The sequence below is a fragment of the Lissotriton vulgaris genome, chromosome 5, assembly GCF_964263255.1.
Source record: "Lissotriton vulgaris chromosome 5, aLisVul1.2, whole genome shotgun sequence".
Taxonomy (NCBI): domain Eukaryota; kingdom Metazoa; phylum Chordata; class Amphibia; order Caudata; family Salamandridae; genus Lissotriton; species Lissotriton vulgaris.
The window spans coordinates 747966047-747987309 of record NC_141693.1 but is presented as its reverse complement, the minus strand read 5'-3'; positions in this window follow the sequence as shown (position 1 = coordinate 747987309).

Below are 21263 nucleotides of genomic sequence, written 5' to 3'. Positions count from 1 at the left end.
CTGGTGTTACCGGCATGCCCTCCTGGTCTGGTGTGAGGCGCCAAGTCAGCAAAACTTTGGACTGGGTACGAAAATACAGCGCGCTCACCCTTCCTCCCGAGAAGTCTCATGGTATTATTTTGGGACTTTAATTTCGGGGAAGGAGGCTGCAGCGTGTCTGCAGAGGCCCCAGCAGGTATGGCAAACTACTCTCCCTGTGTGCAGAAAACGGAGGAGTGAAGCGCAGTGAGTCAGGCCACTGTGCATTTGTCAGCCATTCACTGGATGGGCTGGCACATTGGACTCGCAGCACCAGCATTCCTCTGGGTACAACACGTGCACGGGAGGCAGCACAACATCAAACAGAGGCGGGGAGGAACCAACAAAGGAGTGGCCAGAGACTGCTCAGGACACTTTAATTACCCCCAGGTGCGAGGCTCTGAAGAGAGGGAAACGAGAACTGGCACTGATGAAAGCGCACATCTCCGCTTAAAACGCGTCTGCTTGGCATTTCCAGAACTCTGTTAATTTTTTCTTGGCGTTTTCAGAACTCCGCTTAATTTGCTCAAATAAATCCTGTTGGCAAGTCAGCATATGTCGGGCTCATTCATAATTGAGTGGGCATTGGGTGCATGTCTATGGCCAGTATGCCATTTCACTGGTGTTACCGGCATGCCCTCCTGGTCTGGTGTGAGGTGCCAAGTCAGCAAAACTTTGGACTGGGTACGAAAATACAGCGCGCTCACCCTCCCCCCCCGAGAAGTCTCATGGTATTATTTTGGGACTTTAATTTCGGGGAAGGAGGCTGCAGCGTGTCTGCAGAGGCCCCAGCAGGTATGGCAAACTACTCTCCCTGTGTGCAGAAAACGGAGGAGTGCAGCGCGGTGAGTTAGGCCACTGTGCATTTGTCAGCCATTCACTGGGTTGGCTGATACATTGGACTCGCAGCACCAGCATTCCTCTGGGTACATCACGTGCACGGGAGGCAGCACAACATCAAACAGAGGCGGGGAGGAACCAACAAAGGAGTGGCCAGAGACTGCTCAGGACACTTTAATTACCCCCAGGTGCGAGGCTCTGAAGAGAGGGAAACGAGAACCGGCACTGATGAAAGCGCACATCTCCGCTTGAAACGCGTCTGCTTGGCGTTTCCAGAACTCTGTTAATTTTTTCTTGGCGTTTCCAGAACTCCGCTTAATTTGCTCAAATAAATCCTGTTGGCAAGTCAGCATATGTCGGGCTCATTCATAATTGAGTGGGCATTGGGTGCATGTCAATGGCCAGTATGCTGTTTCACTGGCGTTACCGGCATGCCCTCCTGGTCAGGTGTGAGGCGCCAAGTCAGCAAAACTTTGGACTGGGTACGAAAATACAGCGCGCTCACCCCCCCCCCGAGAAGTCTCATTTTATTATTTTGGGACTTTAATTTCGGGGAAGGAGGCTGCAGCGTGTCTGCAGAGGCCCCAGCAGGTATGGCAAACTACTCTCCCTGTGTGCAGAAAATGGAGGAGTGCAGCGCTGTGAGTCAGGCCACTGTGCATTTGTCAGCCATTCACTGGATGGGCTGGCACATTGGACTCGCAGCACCAGCATTCCTCTGGGTACATCACGAGCACGGGAGGCAGCACAACATCAAACAGAGGCGGGGAGGAACTAACAAAGGAGTGGCCAGAGACTGCTCAGGACACTTTAATTACCCCCAGGTGCGAGGCTCTGAAGAGAGGGAAACAAGAACCGGCACTGATGAAAGCGCACATCTCCGCTTGAAACGCGTCTGCTTGGCGTTTCCAGAACTCTGTTATTTTTTTCTTGGCGTTTCCAGAACTCTGCTTAATTTGCTCAAATAAATCCTGTTGGCAAGTCAGCATATGTCGGGCTCATTCATAATTGAGTGGGCATTGGGTGCATGTCTATGGCCAGTATGCTGTTTCACTGGCGTCACCGGCATGCCCTCCTGGTCTGGTGTGAGGTGCCAAGTTAGCAAAACTTTGGACTGGGTACTAAAATACAGCACGCTCACCCCCCCAAGAAGTCTCATGGTATTATTTTGGGACTTTAATTTCGGGGAAGGAGGCTGCAGCGTGTCTGCAGAGGCCCCAGCAGGTATGGCTAACTACTCTCCCTGTGTGCAGAAAACGGAGGAGTGCAGCGCGGTGAGTGAGGCCACTGTGCATTTGTCAGCCATTCACTGGATGGGCTGGCACATTGGACTCGCAGCACCAGCATTCCTCTGGGTACATCACGTGCACGGGAGGCAGCACAACATCAAACAGAGGCGGGGAGGAACCAACAAAGGAGTGGCCAGAGACTGCTCAGGACACTTTAATTACCCCCAGGTGCGAGGCTCTGAAGAGAGGGAAACGAGAACCGGCACTGATGAAAGCGCACATCTCCGCTTGAAACGCGTCTGCTTGGCGTTTCCAGAACTCTGTTAATTTTTTCTTGGCGTTTCCAGAACTCCGCTTAATTTGCTCAAATAAATCCTGTTGGCAAGTCAGCATATGTCGGGCTCATTCATAATTGAGTGGGCATTGGGTGCATGTCAATGGCCAGTATGCTGTTTCACTGGCGTTACCGGCATGCCCTCCTGGTCAGGTGTGAGGCGCCAAGTCAGCAAAACTTTGGACTGGGTACTAAAATACAGCGCGCTCACCCCCCCCCCCCCCGAGAAGTCTCATGGTATTATTTTGGGACTTTAATTTCGGGGAAGGAGGCTGCAGCGTGTCTGCAGAGGCCCCAGCAGGTATGGCAAACTACTCTCCCTGTGTGCAGAAAATGGAGGAGTGCAGCGCTGTGAGTCAGGCCACTGTGCATTTGTCAGCCATTCACTGGATGGGCTGGCACATTGGACTCGCAGCACCAGCATTCCTCTGGGTACATCACGAGCACGGGAGGCAGCACAACATCAAACAGAGGCGGGGAGGAACTAACAAAGGAGTGGCCAGAGACTGCTCAGGACACTTTAATTACCCCCAGGTGCGAGGCTCTGAAGAGAGGGAAACGAGAACCGGCACTGATGAAAGCGCACATCTCCGCTTGAAACGCGTCTGCTTGGCGTTTCCAGAACTCTGTTAATTTTTTCTTGGCGTTTCCAGAACTCTGCCTAATTTGCTCAAATAAATCCTGTTGGCAAGTCAGCATATGTCGGGCTCATTCATAATTGAGTGGGCATTGGGTGCATGTTTATGGCCAGTATGCTGTTTCACTGGCGTTACCGGCATGCCCTCCTGGTGTGGTGTGAGGCGCCAAGTCAGCAAAACTTTGGACTGGGTACGAAAATACAGCGCGCTCACCCCCTCGAGAAGTCTCATGGTATTATTTTGGGACTTTAATTTTGGGGAAGGAGGCTGCAGCGTGTCTGCAGAGGCCCCAGCAGGTATGTCAAACTACTCTCCCTGTGTGCAGAAAACGGAGGAATGCAGCGCGGTGAGTCAGGCCACTGTGCATTTGTCAGCCATTCACTGGTTGGGCTGGCACATTGGACTCGCAGCACCCTGGGTACATCACGTGCACGGGAGGCAGCACAACATCAAACAGAGGCGGGGAGGAACCAACAAAGGAGTGGCCAGAGACTGCTCAGGACACTTTAATTACCCCCAGGTGCGAGGCTCTGAAGAGAGGGAAACGAGAACCGGCACTGTTGAAAGCGCACATCTCCGCTTGAAAAGCGTCTGCTTGGCGTTTCCAGAACTCTGTTAATTTTTTCTTGGCGTTTCCAGAACTCTTCTTAATTTGCTCATATAAATTCTGTTGGCAAGTCAGCATATGTCGAGCTCATTCATAATTGAGTGGGCATTGGGTGCATGTCTATGGCCAGTATGCTGTTTCACTGGCGTTACCGGCATGCCCTCCTGGTCTGGTGTGAGGCGCCAAGTCAGCAAAACTTTGGACTGGGTACGAAAATACAGCGCGCTCACCCCCCCGAGAAGTCTCATGGTATTATTTTGGGACTTTAATTTCGGGGAAGGAGGCTGCACCGTATCTGCAGAGGCCCCAGCAGGTATGGCAAACTACTCTCCCTGTGTGCAGAAAACGGAGGAGTGCAGCCGGTGAGTCAGGCCACTGTGCATTTGTCAGCCATTCACTGGATGGGCTGGCACATTGGACTCGCAGCACCAGCATTCCTCTGGGTACATCACGTGCACGGGAGGCAGCACAACATCAAACAGAGGCGGGGAGGAACCAACAAAGGAGTGGCCAGAGACTGCTCAGGACACTTTAATTACCCCCAGGTGAGAGGCTCTGAAGAGAAGGAAACGAGAACCGGCACTGATGAAAGCGCACATCTCCGCTTGAAACGCGTCTGCTTGGCGTTTCCAGAACTCTGTTAATTTTTTCTTGGCTTTTCCAGAACTCCGCTTGATTTGCTCAAATAAATCCTGTTGGCAAGTCAGCATATGCCGGGCTCATTCATAATTGAGTGGGCATTGGGTGCATGTCAATGGCCAGTATGCTGTTTCACTGGCGTTACCGGCATGCCCTCCTGGTCTGGTGTGAGGCGCCAAGTCAGCAAAACTTTGGACTGGGTACAAAAATACAGCGCGCTCACCCCCCCCCCCCCCCGAGAAGTCTTATGGTATTATTTTGGGACTTTAATTTCGGGGAAGGAGGCTGCAGCGTGTCTGCAGAGGCCCCAGCAGGTATGGCAAACTACTCTCCCTGTGTGCAGAAAATGGAGGAGTGCAGCGCTGTGAGTCAGGCCACTGTGCATTTGTCAGCCATTCACTGGATGGGCTGGCACATTGGACTCGCAGCACCAGCATTCCTCTGGGTACATCACGAGCACGGGAGGCAGCACAACATCAAACAGAGGCGGGGAGGAACTAACAAAGGAGAGGCCAGAGACTGCTCAGGACACTTTAATTACCCCCAGGTGCGAGGCTCTGAAGAGAGGGAAACGAGAACCGGCACTGATGAAAGCGCACATCTCCGCTTGAAACGCGTCTGCCTGGCGTTTCCAGAACTCTGTTAATTTTTTCTTGCCGTTTCCAGAACTCTGCTTAATTTGCTCAAATAAATCCTGTTGGCAAGTCAGCATATGTCGGGCTCAATTATAATTGAGTGGGCATTGGGTGCATGTCTATGGCCAGTATGCTGTTTCACTGGCGTTACCGGCATGCCCTCCTGGTCTGGTGTGAGGCGCCAAGTCAGCAAAACTTTGGACTGGGTACGAAAATACAGCACGCTCATCCCCTCGAGAAGTCTCATGGTATTATTTTGGGACTTTAATTTCGTGGAAGGAGGCTGCAGCGTGTCTGCAGAAGCCCCAGCAGGTATGTCAAACTACTCTCCCTGTGTGCAGAAAACGGAGGAATGCAGCGCGGTGAGTCAGGCCACTGTGCATTTGTCAGCCATTCACTGGATGGGCTGGCACATTGGACTCGCAGCACCCTGGGTACATCACGTGCACGGGAGGCAGCACAACATCAAACAGAGGCGGGGAGGAACTAACAAAGGAGTGGCCAGAGACTGCTCAGGACACTTTAATTACCCCCAGGTGCGAGGCTCTGAAGAGATGGAAACGAGAACCGGCACTGATGAAAGCGCACATCTCCGCTTGAAACGCGTCTGCTTGGCGTTTCCAGAACTCTGTTAATTTTTTCTTGGCGTTTCCAGAACTCTGCTTAATTTGCTCAAATAAATCCTGTTGGCAAGTCAGCATATGTCGGGCTCAATTATAATTGAGTGGGCATTGGGTGCATGTCTATGGCCAGTATGCTGTTTCACTGGCGTTACCGGCATGCCCTCCTGGTCTGGTGTGAGGCGCCAAGTCAGCAAAACTTTGGACTGGGTACGAAAATACAGCACGCTCATCCCCTCGAGAAGTCTCATGGTATTATTTTGGGACTTTAATTTCGTGGAAGGAGGCTGCAGCGTGTCTGCAGAGGCCCCAGCAGGTATGTCAAACTACTCTCCCTGTGTGCAGAAAACGGAGGAATGCAGCGCGGTGAGTCAGGCCACTGTGCATTTGTCAGCCATTCACTGGATGGGCTGGCACATTGGACTCGCAGCACCCTGGGTACATCACGTGCACGGGAGGCAGCACAACATCAAACAGAGGCGGGGAGGAACTAACAAAGGAGTGGCCAGAGACTGCTCAGGACACTTTAATTACCCCCAGGTGCGAGGCTCTGAAGAGAGGGAAACGAGAACCGGAACTGATGAAAGCGCACATCTCCGCTTGAAACGCGTCTGCTTGGCGTTTCCAGAACTCTGTTAATTTTTTTCTTGGCGTTTCCAGAACTCTGCTTAATTTGCTCAAATAAATCCTGTTGGCAAGTCAGCATATGTCGGGCTCATTCATAATTGAGTGGGCATTGGGTGCATGTTTATGGCCAGTATGCTGTTTCACTGGCGTTACCGGCATGCCCTCCTGGTGTGGTGTGAGGCGCCAAGTCAGCAAAACTTTGGACTGGGTAAGAAAATACAGCGCGCTCACCCCCCCCCGAGAAGTCTCATTTTATTATTTTGGGACTTTAATTTCGGGGAAGGAGGCTGCAGCGTATCTGCAGAGGCCCCAGCAGGTATGGCAAACTACTCTCCCTGTGTGCAGAAAACGGAGGAGTGCAGCCGGTGAGTCAGGCCACTGTGCATTTGTCAGCCATTCACTGGATGGGCTGGCACATTGGACTCGCAGCACCAGCATTCCTCTGGGTACATCACGTGCACGGGAGGCAGCACAACATCAAACAGAGGCGGGGAGGAACCAACAAAGGAGTGGCCAGAGACTGCTCAGGACACTTTAATTACCCCCAGGTGCGAGGCTCTGAAGAGAGGGAAACGAGAACCGGCACTGATGAAAGCGCACATCTCCGCTTGAAACGCGTCTGCTTGGCGTTTCCAGAACTCTGTTAATTTTTTCTTGGCTTTTCCAGAACTCCGCTTAATTTGCTCAAATAAATCCTGTTGGCAAGTCAGCATATGTCGGGCTCATTCATAATTGAGTGGGCATTGGGTGCATGTCAATGGCCAGTATGCTGTTTCACTGGCGTTACCGGCATGCCCTCCTGGTCTGGTGTGAGGCGCCAAGTCAGCAAAACTTTGGACTGGGTACGAAAATACAGCGCGCTCACCCACCCGAGAAGTCTCATGGTATTATTTTGGGACTTTAATTTCGGGGAAGGAGGCTGCAGCGTGTCTGCAGAGGCCCCAGCAGGTATGGCAAACTACTCTCCCTGTGTGCAGAAAACGGAGGAGTGCAGAGCGGTGAGTCAGGCCGCTGTGCATTTGTCAGCCATTCACTGGATGGGCTGGCACATTGGACTCGCAGCACCAGCATTCCTCTGGGTACATCACGTGCACGGGAGGCAGCACAACATCAAACAGAGGCGGGGAGGAACCAACAAAGGAGTGGCCATAGACTGCTCAGGACACTTTAATTACCCCCAGGTGCGAGGCTCTGAAGAGAGGAAAACGAGAACCGGCACTGATGAAAGCGCACATCTCCGCTTAAAACGCGTCTGCTTGGCATTTCCAGAACTCTGTTAATTTTTTCTTGGCGTTTCCAGAACTCCGCTTAATTTGCTCAAATAAATCCTGTTGGCAAGTCCGCATATGTCGGGCTCATTCATAATTGAGTGGGCATTGGGTGCATGTCTATGGCCAGTATGCCGTTTCACTGGTGTTACCGGCATGCCCTCCTGGTCTGGTGTGAGGCGCCAAGTCAGCAAAACTTTGGACTGGGTACGAAAATACAGCGCGCTCACCCTTCCTCCCGAGAAGTCTCATGGTATTATTTTGGGACTTTAATTTCGGGGAAGGAGGCTGCAGCGTGTCTGCAGAGGCCCCAGCAGGTATGGCAAACTACTCTCCCTGTGTGCAGAAAACGGAGGAGTGAAGCGCAGTGAGTCAGGCCACTGTGCATTTGTCAGCCATTCACTGGATGGGCTGGCACATTGGACTCGCAGCACCAGCATTCCTCTGGGTACAACACGTGCACGGGAGGCAGCACAACATCAAACAGAGGCGGGGAGGAACCAACAAAGGAGTGGCCAGAGACTGCTCAGGACACTTTAATTACCCCCAGGTGCGAGGCTCTGAAGAGAGGGAAACGAGAACTGGCACTGATGAAAGCGCACATCTCCGCTTAAAACGCGTCTGCTTGGCATTTCCAGAACTCTGTTAATTTTTTCTTGGCGTTTTCAGAACTCCGCTTAATTTGCTCAAATAAATCCTGTTGGCAAGTCAGCATATGTCGGGCTCATTCATAATTGAGTGGGCATTGGGTGCATGTCTATGGCCAGTATGCCATTTCACTGGTGTTACCGGCATGCCCTCCTGGTCTGGTGTGAGGTGCCAAGTCAGCAAAACTTTGGACTGGGTACGAAAATACAGCGCGCTCACCCTCCCCCCCCGAGAAGTCTCATGGTATTATTTTGGGACTTTAATTTCGGGGAAGGAGGCTGCAGCGTGTCTGCAGAGGCCCCAGCAGGTATGGCAAACTACTCTCCCTGTGTGCAGAAAACGGAGGAGTGCAGCGCGGTGAGTTAGGCCACTGTGCATTTGTCAGCCATTCACTGGGTTGGCTGATACATTGGACTCGCAGCACCAGCATTCCTCTGGGTACATCACGTGCACGGGAGGCAGCACAACATCAAACAGAGGCGGGGAGGAACCAACAAAGGAGTGGCCAGAGACTGCTCAGGACACTTTAATTACCCCCAGGTGCGAGGCTCTGAAGAGAGGGAAACGAGAACCGGCACTGATGAAAGCGCACATCTCCGCTTGAAACGCGTCTGCTTGGCGTTTCCAGAACTCTGTTAATTTTTTCTTGGCGTTTCCAGAACTCCGCTTAATTTGCTCAAATAAATCCTGTTGGCAAGTCAGCATATGTCGGGCTCATTCATAATTGAGTGGGCATTGGGTGCATGTCAATGGCCAGTATGCTGTTTCACTGGCGTTACCGGCATGCCCTCCTGGTCAGGTGTGAGGCGCCAAGTCAGCAAAACTTTGGACTGGGTACGAAAATACAGCGCGCTCACCCCCCCCCCGAGAAGTCTCATTTTATTATTTTGGGACTTTAATTTCGGGGAAGGAGGCTGCAGCGTGTCTGCAGAGGCCCCAGCAGGTATGGCAAACTACTCTCCCTGTGTGCAGAAAATGGAGGAGTGCAGCGCTGTGAGTCAGGCCACTGTGCATTTGTCAGCCATTCACTGGATGGGCTGGCACATTGGACTCGCAGCACCAGCATTCCTCTGGGTACATCACGAGCACGGGAGGCAGCACAACATCAAACAGAGGCGGGGAGGAACTAACAAAGGAGTGGCCAGAGACTGCTCAGGACACTTTAATTACCCCCAGGTGCGAGGCTCTGAAGAGAGGGAAACAAGAACCGGCACTGATGAAAGCGCACATCTCCGCTTGAAACGCGTCTGCTTGGCGTTTCCAGAACTCTGTTATTTTTTTCTTGGCGTTTCCAGAACTCTGCTTAATTTGCTCAAATAAATCCTGTTGGCAAGTCAGCATATGTCGGGCTCATTCATAATTGAGTGGGCATTGGGTGCATGTCTATGGCCAGTATGCTGTTTCACTGGCGTCACCGGCATGCCCTCCTGGTCTGGTGTGAGGTGCCAAGTTAGCAAAACTTTGGACTGGGTACTAAAATACAGCACGCTCACCCCCCCAAGAAGTCTCATGGTATTATTTTGGGACTTTAATTTCGGGGAAGGAGGCTGCAGCGTGTCTGCAGAGGCCCCAGCAGGTATGGCTAACTACTCTCCCTGTGTGCAGAAAACGGAGGAGTGCAGCGCGGTGAGTGAGGCCACTGTGCATTTGTCAGCCATTCACTGGATGGGCTGGCACATTGGACTCGCAGCACCAGCATTCCTCTGGGTACATCACGTGCACGGGAGGCAGCACAACATCAAACAGAGGCGGGGAGGAACCAACAAAGGAGTGGCCAGAGACTGCTCAGGACACTTTAATTACCCCCAGGTGCGAGGCTCTGAAGAGAGGGAAACGAGAACCGGCACTGATGAAAGCGCACATCTCCGCTTGAAACGCGTCTGCTTGGCGTTTCCAGAACTCTGTTAATTTTTTCTTGGCGTTTCCAGAACTCCGCTTAATTTGCTCAAATAAATCCTGTTGGCAAGTCAGCATATGTCGGGCTCATTCATAATTGAGTGGGCATTGGGTGCATGTCAATGGCCAGTATGCTGTTTCACTGGCGTTACCGGCATGCCCTCCTGGTCAGGTGTGAGGCGCCAAGTCAGCAAAACTTTGGACTGGGTACTAAAATACAGCGCGCTCACCCCCCCCCCCCCCGAGAAGTCTCATGGTATTATTTTGGGACTTTAATTTCGGGGAAGGAGGCTGCAGCGTGTCTGCAGAGGCCCCAGCAGGTATGGCAAACTACTCTCCCTGTGTGCAGAAAATGGAGGAGTGCAGCGCTGTGAGTCAGGCCACTGTGCATTTGTCAGCCATTCACTGGATGGGCTGGCACATTGGACTCGCAGCACCAGCATTCCTCTGGGTACATCACGAGCACGGGAGGCAGCACAACATCAAACAGAGGCGGGGAGGAACTAACAAAGGAGTGGCCAGAGACTGCTCAGGACACTTTAATTACCCCCAGGTGCGAGGCTCTGAAGAGAGGGAAACGAGAACCGGCACTGATGAAAGCGCACATCTCCGCTTGAAACGCGTCTGCTTGGCGTTTCCAGAACTCTGTTAATTTTTTCTTGGCGTTTCCAGAACTCTGCCTAATTTGCTCAAATAAATCCTGTTGGCAAGTCAGCATATGTCGGGCTCATTCATAATTGAGTGGGCATTGGGTGCATGTTTATGGCCAGTATGCTGTTTCACTGGCGTTACCGGCATGCCCTCCTGGTGTGGTGTGAGGCGCCAAGTCAGCAAAACTTTGGACAGGGTACGAAAATACAGCGCGCTCACCCCCTCGAGAAGTCTCATGGTATTATTTTGGGACTTTAATTTTGGGGAAGGAGGCTGCAGCGTGTCTGCAGAGGCCCCAGCAGGTATGTCAAACTACTCTCCCTGTGTGCAGAAAACGGAGGAATGCAGCGCGGTGAGTCAGGCCACTGTGCATTTGTCAGCCATTCACTGGTTGGGCTGGCACATTGGACTCGCAGCACCCTGGGTACATCACGTGCACGGGAGGCAGCACAACATCAAACAGAGGCGGGGAGGAACCAACAAAGGAGTGGCCAGAGACTGCTCAGGACACTTTAATTACCCCCAGGTGCGAGGCTCTGAAGAGAGGGAAACGAGAACCGGCACTGTTGAAAGCGCACATCTCCGCTTGAAAAGCGTCTGCTTGGCGTTTCCAGAACTCTGTTAATTTTTTCTTGGCGTTTCCAGAACTCTTCTTAATTTGCTCATATAAATTCTGTTGGCAAGTCAGCATATGTCGAGCTCATTCATAATTGAGTGGGCATTGGGTGCATGTCTATGGCCAGTATGCTGTTTCACTGGCGTTACCGGCATGCCCTCCTGGTCTGGTGTGAGGCGCCAAGTCAGCAAAACTTTGGACTGGGTACGAAAATACAGCGCGCTCACCCCCCCGAGAAGTCTCATGGTATTATTTTGGGACTTTAATTTCGGGGAAGGAGGCTGCACCGTATCTGCAGAGGCCCCAGCAGGTATGGCAAACTACTCTCCCTGTGTGCAGAAAACGGAGGAGTGCAGCCGGTGAGTCAGGCCACTGTGCATTTGTCAGCCATTCACTGGATGGGCTGGCACATTGGACTCGCAGCACCAGCATTCCTCTGGGTACATCACGTGCACGGGAGGCAGCACAACATCAAACAGAGGCGGGGAGGAACCAACAAAGGAGTGGCCAGAGACTGCTCAGGACACTTTAATTACCCCCAGGTGAGAGGCTCTGAAGAGAAGGAAACGAGAACCGGCACTGATGAAAGCGCACATCTCCGCTTGAAACGCGTCTGCTTGGCGTTTCCAGAACTCTGTTAATTTTTTCTTGGCTTTTCCAGAACTCCGCTTGATTTGCTCAAATAAATCCTGTTGGCAAGTCAGCATATGCCGGGCTCATTCATAATTGAGTGGGCATTGGGTGCATGTCAATGGCCAGTATGCTGTTTCACTGGCGTTACCGGCATGCCCTCCTGGTCTGGTGTGAGGCGCCAAGTCAGCAAAACTTTGGACTGGGTACAAAAATACAGCGCGCTCACCCCCCCCCCCCCCCCCGAGAAGTCTTATGGTATTATTTTGGGACTTTAATTTCGGGGAAGGAGGCTGCAGCGTGTCTGCAGAGGCCCCAGCAGGTATGGCAAACTACTCTCCCTGTGTGCAGAAAATGGAGGAGTGCAGCGCTGTGAGTCAGGCCACTGTGCATTTGTCAGCCATTCACTGGATGGGCTGGCACATTGGACTCGCAGCACCAGCATTCCTCTGGGTACATCACGAGCACGGGAGGCAGCACAACATCAAACAGAGGCGGGGAGGAACTAACAAAGGAGAGGCCAGAGACTGCTCAGGACACTTTAATTACCCCCAGGTGCGAGGCTCTGAAGAGAGGGAAACGAGAACCGGCACTGATGAAAGCGCACATCTCCGCTTGAAACGCGTCTGCCTGGCGTTTCCAGAACTCTGTTAATTTTTTCTTGCCGTTTCCAGAACTCTGCTTAATTTGCTCAAATAAATCCTGTTGGCAAGTCAGCATATGTCGGGCTCAATTATAATTGAGTGGGCATTGGGTGCATGTCTATGGCCAGTATGCTGTTTCACTGGCGTTACCGGCATGCCCTCCTGGTCTGGTGTGAGGCGCCAAGTCAGCAAAACTTTGGACTGGGTACGAAAATACAGCACGCTCATCCCCTCGAGAAGTCTCATGGTATTATTTTGGGACTTTAATTTCGTGGAAGGAGGCTGCAGCGTGTCTGCAGAAGCCCCAGCAGGTATGTCAAACTACTCTCCCTGTGTGCAGAAAACGGAGGAATGCAGCGCGGTGAGTCAGGCCACTGTGCATTTGTCAGCCATTCACTGGATGGGCTGGCACATTGGACTCGCAGCACCCTGGGTACATCACGTGCACGGGAGGCAGCACAACATCAAACAGAGGCGGGGAGGAACTAACAAAGGAGTGGCCAGAGACTGCTCAGGACACTTTAATTACCCCCAGGTGCGAGGCTCTGAAGAGATGGAAACGAGAACCGGCACTGATGAAAGCGCACATCTCCGCTTGAAACGCGTCTGCTTGGCGTTTCCAGAACTCTGTTAATTTTTTCTTGGCGTTTCCAGAACTCTGCTTAATTTGCTCAAATAAATCCTGTTGGCAAGTCAGCATATGTCGGGCTCAATTATAATTGAGTGGGCATTGGGTGCATGTCTATGGCCAGTATGCTGTTTCACTGGCGTTACCGGCATGCCCTCCTGGTCTGGTGTGAGGCGCCAAGTCAGCAAAACTTTGGACTGGGTACGAAAATACAGCACGCTCATCCCCTCGAGAAGTCTCATGGTATTATTTTGGGACTTTAATTTCGTGGAAGGAGGCTGCAGCGTGTCTGCAGAGGCCCCAGCAGGTATGTCAAACTACTCTCCCTGTGTGCAGAAAACGGAGGAATGCAGCGCGGTGAGTCAGGCCACTGTGCATTTGTCAGCCATTCACTGGATGGGCTGGCACATTGGACTCGCAGCACCCTGGGTACATCACGTGCACGGGAGGCAGCACAACATCAAACAGAGGCGGGGAGGAACTAACAAAGGAGTGGCCAGAGACTGCTCAGGACACTTTAATTACCCCCAGGTGCGAGGCTCTGAAGAGAGGGAAACGAGAACCGGAACTGATGAAAGCGCACATCTCCGCTTGAAACGCGTCTGCTTGGCGTTTCCAGAACTCTGTTAATTTTTTTCTTGGCGTTTCCAGAACTCTGCTTAATTTGCTCAAATAAATCCTGTTGGCAAGTCAGCATATGTCGGGCTCATTCATAATTGAGTGGGCATTGGGTGCATGTTTATGGCCAGTATGCTGTTTCACTGGCGTTACCGGCATGCCCTCCTGGTGTGGTGTGAGGCGCCAAGTCAGCAAAACTTTGGACTGGGTAAGAAAATACAGCGCGCTCACCCCCCCCCGAGAAGTCTCATTTTATTATTTTGGGACTTTAATTTCGGGGAAGGAGGCTGCAGCGTGTCTGCAGAGGCCCCAGCAGGTATGGCAAACTACTCTCCCTGTGTGCAGAAAATGGAGGAGTGCAGCGCTGTGAGTCAGGCCACTGTGCATTTGTCAGCCATTCACTGGATGGGCTGGCACATTGGACTCGCAGCACCAGCATTCCTCTGGGTACATCACGAGCACGGGAGGCAGCACAACATCAAACAGAGGCGGGGAGGAACTAACAAAGGAGTGGCCAGAGACTGCTCAGGACACTTTAATTACCCCCAGGTGCGAGGCTCTGAAGAGAGGGAAACAAGAACCGGCACTGATGAAAGCGCACATCTCCGCTTGAAACGCGTCTGCTTGGCGTTTCCAGAACTCTGTTATTTTTTTCTTGGCGTTTCCAGAACTCTGCTTAATTTGCTCAAATAAATCCTGTTGGCAAGTCAGCATATGTCGGGCTCATTCATAATTGAGTGGGCATTGGGTGCATGTCTATGGCCAGTATGCTGTTTCACTGGCGTCACCGGCATGCCCTCCTGGTCTGGTGTGAGGTGCCAAGTTAGCAAAACTTTGGACTGGGTACTAAAATACAGCACGCTCACCCCCCCAAGAAGTCTCATGGTATTATTTTGGGACTTTAATTTCGGGGAAGGAGGCTGCAGCGTGTCTGCAGAGGCCCCAGCAGGTATGGCTAACTACTCTCCCTGTGTGCAGAAAACGGAGGAGTGCAGCGCGGTGAGTGAGGCCACTGTGCATTTGTCAGCCATTCACTGGATGGGCTGGCACATTGGACTCGCAGCACCAGCATTCCTCTGGGTACATCACGTGCACGGGAGGCAGCACAACATCAAACAGAGGCGGGGAGGAACCAACAAAGGAGTGGCCAGAGACTGCTCAGGACACTTTAATTACCCCCAGGTGCGAGGCTCTGAAGAGAGGGAAACGAGAACCGGCACTGATGAAAGCGCACATCTCCGCTTGAAACGCGTCTGCTTGGCGTTTCCAGAACTCTGTTAATTTTTTCTTGGCGTTTCCAGAACTCCGCTTAATTTGCTCAAATAAATCCTGTTGGCAAGTCAGCATATGTCGGGCTCATTCATAATTGAGTGGGCATTGGGTGCATGTCAATGGCCAGTATGCTGTTTCACTGGCGTTACCGGCATGCCCTCCTGGTCAGGTGTGAGGCGCCAAGTCAGCAAAACTTTGGACTGGGTACGAAAATACAGCGCGCTCACCCCCCCCCCCCCGAGAAGTCTCATTTTATTATTTTGGGACTTTAATTTCGGGGAAGGAGGCTGCAGCGTGTCTGCAGAGGCCCCAGCAGGTATGGCAAACTACTCTCCCTGTGTGCAGAAAATGGAGGAGTGCAGCGCTGTGAGTCAGGCCACTGTGCATTTGTCAGCCATTCACTGGATGGGCTGGCACATTGGACTCGCAGCACCAGCATTCCTCTGGGTACATCACGAGCACGGGAGGCAGCACAACATCAAACAGAGGCGGGGAGGAACTAACAAAGGAGTGGCCAGAGACTGCTCAGGACACTTTAATTACCCCCAGGTGCGAGGCTCTGAAGAGAGGGAAACAAGAACCGGCACTGATGAAAGCGCACATCTCCGCTTGAAACGCGTCTGCTTGGCGTTTCCAGAACTCTGTTATTTTTTTCTTGGCGTTTCCAGAACTCTGCTTAATTTGCTCAAATAAATCCTGTTGGCAAGTCAGCATATGTCGGGCTCATTCATAATTGAGTGGGCATTGGGTGCATGTCTATGGCCAGTATGCTGTTTCACTGGCGTCACCGGCATGCCCTCCTGGTCTGGTGTGAGGTGCCAAGTTAGCAAAACTTTGGACTGGGTACTAAAATACAGCACGCTCACCCCCCCAAGAAGTCTCATGGTATTATTTTGGGACTTTAATTTCGGGGAAGGAGGCTGCAGCGTGTCTGCAGAGGCCCCAGCAGGTATGGCTAACTACTCTCCCTGTGTGCAGAAAACGGAGGAGTGCAGCGCGGTGAGTGAGGCCACTGTGCATTTGTCAGCCATTCACTGGATGGGCTGGCACATTGGACTCGCAGCACCAGCATTCCTCTGGGTACATCACGTGCACGGGAGGCAGCACAACATCAAACAGAGGCGGGGAGGAACCAACAAAGGAGTGGCCAGAGACTGCTCAGGACACTTTAATTACCCCCAGGTGCGAGGCTCTGAAGAGAGGGAAACGAGAACCGGCACTGATGAAAGCGCACATCTCCGCTTGAAACGCGTCTGCTTGGCGTTTCCAGAACTCTGTTAATTTTTTCTTGGCGTTTCCAGAACTCCGCTTAATTTGCTCAAATAAATCCTGTTGGCAAGTCAGCATATGTCGGGCTCATTCATAATTGAGTGGGCATTGGGTGCATGTCAATGGCCAGTATGCTGTTTCACTGGCGTTACCGGCATGCCCTCCTGGTCAGGTGTGAGGCGCCAAGTCAGCAAAACTTTGGACTGGGTACTAAAATACAGCGCGCTCACCCCCCCCCCCCCCCCCCCGAGAAGTCTCATGGTATTATTTTGGGACTTTAATTTCGGGGAAGGAGGCTGCAGCGTGTCTGCAGAGGCCCCAGCAGGTATGGCAAACTACTCTCCCTGTGTGCAGAAAATGGAGGAGTGCAGCGCTGTGAGTCAGGCCACTGTGCATTTGTCAGCCATTCACTGGATGGGCTGGCACATTGGACTCGCAGCACCAGCATTCCTCTGGGTACATCACGAGCACGGGAGGCAGCACAACATCAAACAGAGGCGGGGAGGAACTAACAAAGGAGTGGCCAGAGACTGCTCAGGACACTTTAATTACCCCCAGGTGCGAGGCTCTGAAGAGAGGGAAACGAGAACCGGCACTGATGAAAGCGCACATCTCCGCTTGAAACGCGTCTGCTTGGCGTTTCCAGAACTCTGTTAATTTTTTCTTGGCGTTTCCAGAACTCTGCCTAATTTGCTCAAATAAATCCTGTTGGCAAGTCAGCATATGTCGGGCTCATTCATAATTGAGTGGGCATTGGGTGCATGTTTATGGCCAGTATGCTGTTTCACTGGCGTTACCGGCATGCCCTCCTGGTGTGGTGTGAGGCGCCAAGTCAGCAAAACTTTGGACTGGGTACGAAAATACAGCGCGCTCACCCCCTCGAGAAGTCTCATGGTATTATTTTGGGACTTTAATTTTGGGGAAGGAGGCTGCAGCGTGTCTGCAGAGGCCCCAGCAGGTATGTCAAACTACTCTCCCTGTGTGCAGAAAACGGAGGAATGCAGCGCGGTGAGTCAGGCCACTGTGCATTTGTCAGCCATTCACTGGTTGGGCTGGCACATTGGACTCGCAGCACCCTGGGTACATCACGTGCACGGGAGGCAGCACAACATCAAACAGAGGCGGGGAGGAACCAACAAAGGAGTGGCCAGAGACTGCTCAGGACACTTTAATTACCCCCAGGTGCGAGGCTCTGAAGAGAGGGAAACGAGAACCGGCACTGTTGAAAGCGCACATCTCCGCTTGAAAAGCGTCTGCTTGGCGTTTCCAGAACTCTGTTAATTTTTTCTTGGCGTTTCCAGAACTCTTCTTAATTTGCTCATATAAATTCTGTTGGCAAGTCAGCATATGTCGAGCTCATTCATAATTGAGTGGGCATTGGGTGCATGTCTATGGCCAGTATGCTGTTTCACTGGCGTTACCGGCATGCCCTCCTGGTCTGGTGTGAGGCGCCAAGTCAGCAAAACTTTGGACTGGGTACGAAAATACAGCGCGCTCACCCCCCCGAGAAGTCTCATGGTATTATTTTGGGACTTTAATTTCGGGGAAGGAGGCTGCACCGTATCTGCAGAGGCCCCAGCAGGTATGGCAAACTACTCTCCCTGTGTGCAGAAAACGGAGGAGTGCAGCCGGTGAGTCAGGCCACTGTGCATTTGTCAGCCATTCACTGGATGGGCTGGCACATTGGACTCGCAGCACCAGCATTCCTCTGGGTACATCACGTGCACGGGAGGCAGCACAACATCAAACAGAGGCGGGGAGGAACCAACAAAGGAGTGGCCAGAGACTGCTCAGGACACTTTAATTACCCCCAGGTGAGAGGCTCTGAAGAGAAGGAAACGAGAACCGGCACTGATGAAAGCGCACATCTCCGCTTGAAACGCGTCTGCTTGGCGTTTCCAGAACTCTGTTAATTTTTTCTTGGCTTTTCCAGAACTCCGCTTGATTTGCTCAAATAAATCCTGTTGGCAAGTCAGCATATGCCGGGCTCATTCATAATTGAGTGGGCATTGGGTGCATGTCAATGGCCAGTATGCTGTTTCACTGGCGTTACCGGCATGCCCTCCTGGTCTGGTGTGAGGCGCCAAGTCAGCAAAACTTTGGACTGGGTACAAAAATACAGCGCGCTCACCCCCCCCCCCCCGAGAAGTCTTATGGTATTATTTTGGGACTTTAATTTCGGGGAAGGAGGCTGCAGCGTGTCTGCAGAGGCCCCAGCAGGTATGGCAAACTACTCTCCCTGTGTGCAGAAAATGGAGGAGTGCAGCGCTGTGAGTCAGGCCACTGTGCATTTGTCAGCCATTCACTGGATGGGCTGGCACATTGGACTCGCAGCACCAGCATTCCTCTGGGTACATCACGAGCACGGGAGGCAGCACAACATCAAACAGAGGCGGGGAGGAACTAACAAAGGAGAGGCCAGAGACTGCTCAGGACACTTTAATTACCCCCAGGTGCGAGGCTCTGAAGAGAGGGAAACGAGAACCGGCACTGATGAAAGCGCACATCTCCGCTTGAAACGCGTCTGCTTGGCGTTTCCAGAACTCTGTTAATTTTTTCTTGCCGTTTCCAGAACTCTGCTTAATTTGCTCAAATAAATCCTGTTGGCAAGTCAGCATATGTCGGGCTCAATTATAATTGAGTGGGCATTGGGTGCATGTCTATGGCCAGTATGCTGTTTCACTGGCGTTACCGGCATGCCCTCCTGGTCTGGTGTGAGGCGCCAAGTCAGCAAAACTTTGGACTGGGTACGAAAATACAGCACGCTCATCCCCTCGAGAAGTCTCATGGTATTATTTTGGGACTTTAATTTCGTGGAAGGAGGCTGCAGCGTGTCTGCAGAGGCCCCAGCAGGTATGTCAAACTACTCTCCCTGTGTGCAGAAAACGGAGGAATGCAGCGCGGTGAGTCAGGCCACTGTGCATTTGTCAGCCATTCACTGGATGGGCTGGCACATTGGACTCGCAGCACCCTGGGTACATCACGTGCACGGGAGGCAGCACAACATCAAACAGAGGCGGGGAGGAACTAACAAAGGAGTGGCCAGAGACTGCTCAGGACACTTTAATTACCCCCAGGTGCGAGGCTCTGAAGAGATGGAAACGAGAACCGGCACTGATGAAAGCGCACATCTCCGCTTGAAACGCGTCTGCTTGGCGTTTCCAGAACTCTGTTAATTTTTTCTTGGCGTTTCCAGAACTCTGCTTAATTTGCTCAAATAAATCCTGTTGGCAAGTCAGCATATGTCGGGCTCAATTATAATTGAGTGGGCATTGGGTGCATGTCTATGGCCAGTATGCTGTTTCACTGGCGTTACCGGCATGCCCTCCTGGTCTGGTGTGAGGCGCCAAGTCAGCAAAACTTTGGACTGGGTACGAAAATACAGCACGCTCATCCCCTCGAGAAGTCTCATGGTATTATTTTGGGACTTTAATTTCGTGGAAGGAGGCTGCAGCGTGTCTGCAGAGGCCCCAGCAGGTATGTCAAACTACTCTCCCTGTGTGCAGAAAACGGAGGAATGCAGCGCGGTGAGTCAGGCCACTGTGCATTTGTCAGCCATTCACTGGATGGGCTGGCACATTGGACTCGCAGCACCCTGGGTACATCACGTGCACGGGAGGCAGCACAACATCAAACAGAGGCGGGGAGGAACTAACAAAGGAGTGGCCAGAGACTGCTCAGGACACTTTAATTACCCCCAGGTGCGAGGCTCTGAAGAGAGGGAAACGAGAACCGGAACTGATGAAAGCGCACATCTCCGCTTGAAACGCGTCTGCTTGGCGTTTCCAGAACTCTGTTAATTTTTTTCTTGGCGTTTCCAGAACTCTGCTTAATTTGCTCAAATAAATCCTGTTGGCAAGTCAGCATATGTCGGGCTCATTCATAATTGAGTGGGCATTGGGTGCATGTTTATGGCCAGTATGCTGTTTCACTGGCGTTACCGGCATGCCCTCCTGGTGTGGTGTGAGGCGCCAAGTCAGCAAAACTTTGGACTGGGTACAAAAATACAGCGCGCTCACCCCCTCGAGAAGTCTCATGGTATTATTTTGGGACTTTAATTTTGGGGAAGGAGGCTGCAGCGTGTCTGCAGAGGCCCCAGCAGGTATGTCAAACTACTCTCCCTGTGTGCAGAAAACGGAGGAATGCAGCGCGGTGAGTCAGGCCACTGTGCATTTGTCAGCCATTCACTGGATGGGCTGGCACATTGGACTCGCAGCACCCTGGGTACATCACGTGCACGGGAGGCAGCACAACATCAAACAGAGGCGGGGAGGAACCAACAAAGGAGTGGCCAGAGACTGCTCAGGACACTTTAATTACCCCCAGGTGCGAGGCTCTGAAGAGAGGGAAACGAGAACCGGCACTGATGAAAGCGCACATCTCCGCTTGAAAAGCGTCTGCTTGGCGTTTCCAGAACTCTGTTAATTTTTTCTTGGCGTTTCCAGAACTCTTCTTAATTTGCTCATATAAATTCTGTTGGCAAGTCAGCATATGTCGAGCTCATTCATAATTGAGTGGGCATTGGGTGCATGTCTATGGCCAGTATGCTGTTTCACTGGCGTTACCGGCATGCCCTCCTGGTCTGGTGTGAGGCACCAAGTCAGCAAAACTTTGGACTGGGTACGAAAATACAGCGCGCTCACCCCCCCGAGAAGTCTCATGGTATTATTTTGGGACTTTAATTTCGGGGAAGGAGGCTGCACCGTATCTGCAGAGGCCCCAGCAGGTATGGCAAACTACTCTCCCTGTGTGCAGAAAACGGAGGAGTGCAGCCGGTGAGTCAGGCCACTGTGCATTTGTCAGCCATTCACTGGATGGGCTGGCACATTGGACTCGCAGCACCAGCATTCCTCTGGGTACATCACGTGCACGGGAGGCAGCACAACATCAAACAGAGGCGGGGAGGAACCAACAAAGGAGTGGCCAGAGACTGCTC